Source organism: Artemia franciscana, chromosome 13 (genome assembly GCF_032884065.1).
Source record: "Artemia franciscana chromosome 13, ASM3288406v1, whole genome shotgun sequence".
NCBI classification, from domain to species: Eukaryota; Metazoa; Arthropoda; class Branchiopoda; order Anostraca; family Artemiidae; genus Artemia; species Artemia franciscana.
Window position 1 is genome coordinate 5,116,976 of NC_088875.1, and position 2,592 is coordinate 5,119,567.

Genomic DNA, 2,592 nt, shown 5'->3' on the forward strand with positions numbered 1-2,592 from the left:
TTTCAGTTAACCTCTCCGTTAAAATTGGTGACACTCTAATTAAGCCCTAAGAGTCCCTTGCCTATCTTGGCCTCCCATTTTCTTCTACATTGAAAGACACGCGCTCAGAACTGACAAACCACTTCTGTTCCCGTCTACGAGCGTCTTACGGATTACTTGTTGCCAATAAGTATCGTTTCAACCGTTCTCTCCTTGCCCGGCTATACAATGATTTTAATACCCCCCATCTGCTTGCTCTGGCTCCCTTCTGGAAAATATTCAGAGCTACCGAAAAAAAGCCATTTGTTGCGTATTCTACCGATAAGCCAAGTTTCTCCTGCATCTCCCTCTGTGGCATAGCAATGGCGACATTTCCATGAAATACAAGGTCACTAACCCTTCCATGACCATAGAGAGAAGAATCTCCAAATTCAGTGCCAAAGTTTTTAAAGCCAACCACCCCTGGACTAAATTTATTTTATGATGTTTGTAGTTGAAGTGTATTTAATTTTTTCTTTTTTATAATCCGTCTTTTCCGTTTTTGACGGGTAATAAATTAAAATAATAATAATACATCGTTGGTTTCGTTGTTAAGAAGCTGGTCACTAGGCACAAGTGTCCAATGTGTTCAAAGCTTATTTAGAGCGATAGTGAAGTTTTTGACGAAGCTTGTTCTTCTGTGTATGGCAGGAAAGGTCTGAGAGTAGTCAAACCTGTATTTATCCAGCCGTGCAGCTCCTTTGCTAGGTGTTGTTTCTGTAAGACTGTGACTCCATTTTCTTCAAACATTACAAACATTCTTGTTAGGAACCAGGATTAATCTATCGAATTTTGCAAGAGACCAAAGTCCTAAACTGGTAAGCTGGCTTCAAGGACTTCCCCCTTGAACAGTTTTTATGATATTTTTACGCACGCGCGCACATTACGAATTAAAATTTAAGAACCGTGAAATAAACGGAAATCCCTATCAAGGTTTTTAAACTAATAAGTAGCTATTTTACTTTTAGTAGTTAAAATATTTGATTATCTCCTTTTTTGAACAAAGAGGCAAAATATTTTAAAACTAGTATTTGATTATCTCCTTAATGAACTCCTTAGTACTACAAACAATAAAAATCAAACCGATATCAATAAACATATGTGAAACAAAGGAAGCGACTAAATTTAACTTAGTGGCGAGTCTGCATTTATGTCGACCATATAATTTCCCTTTGAGGAAAAATTGACAAAACTATGGAACCGAAATATCAATGCGATGTACCAAATTTCCTAATCAAATGTCATCATTTTATGGTATTGTTCAAATAAAACTTATTTTTACCTTGATTATCCTCATAAATTCATTCTTTTTTTTCCATTCTTGAACCAATGCAGTATTTATCTTTCGCATTATTACAACCATACCAATATCTTCCTCTTCCACACGCGTGTGATGCGTGCCTACCCATGAAAAAGTTTAATGTCACTTATGTTTATAATTGTTAGTATGTTCTCCGGAGCAGTTGCATCTCCTCCCGGCTTTATGTAATGGTTAAGATAGGGAATGATTCTACAGTTTTTATTTATTTACAGTGCTAAAAATCCCCAATACCTTATTTCAAAAATGTTAATTGAACTGCAAATGATAAAGAACTGAATAAGTTTAGAAGACAGCTTTTGAACCTTCAGGTTAAAGGCGATCAGATGAATTTTCAATATTTTCCAAGTCATTATGGAGGCAAATATAACGATACTGCTAATTTATTAGCAACTAAGGCTTATTTTTTTAAAACACAAGTCCTTCCTCTAACCTTAAATAGACATAATTCAGCAAAGATCCAAAGCTCGTCACAGTAAACTGATATTGTCATCCTTTCACACTAGACATCATACTGTTCTATATTACTGATTGATATCAGGTGCCATTCTTTTCAATAGCTTGTAATTTAATTGGAAGTTAAATCACTCCCTTCTATGCCGTGTCTTCTTTTCAACAGATGAAATAAGCCAGCATCTTTTATTCGATTGCCAGCCACAGTACAAAAAGACTGGTACCTCAAGCGCCTCTGTTCCATGGCTGAAATACTTAATACTTTAATTGCAATCCTGAATTATAACCCTCCTCCTCATGATGATAGAAAGATATTTAAAGATTCATTGAGATCTTTAAGATGAGACAAATCTAGTAGTGATTACTTTTTGTTGCAGGTATATGACTACTGACTAACTCATTTCCTTAAATTGTCACATTTATATTCCAGAGCTGTTGCCAGTGCAAAAAAGAGGTGAGAGAACCTGCCTTTTGCGTTAAAGATACCTCCCAATTTATGAAGACGAACACTTCATAATTTCAACAATACCAGTTCTCTATTTACGGCAAAAGTAGTAAAAACAGATTGGACTATTATCAAAAAATTATTTAACAATAGGCAGTTTTGAACACAAGGTAGATGACTGAAATATCAATATTGAACATTCAATACTAAATATGTCTTTGAGACAAACACCTTTCATTTTCTTCTAGAAACGTTGATGATCAAAATGACACTCTTTTTATAGCATTAACAAAGATGTTTGGTTTACAAGAAATGCGATAGTTCTTTCGCCCATTTATGATTTTAGTTTTTGCTACGC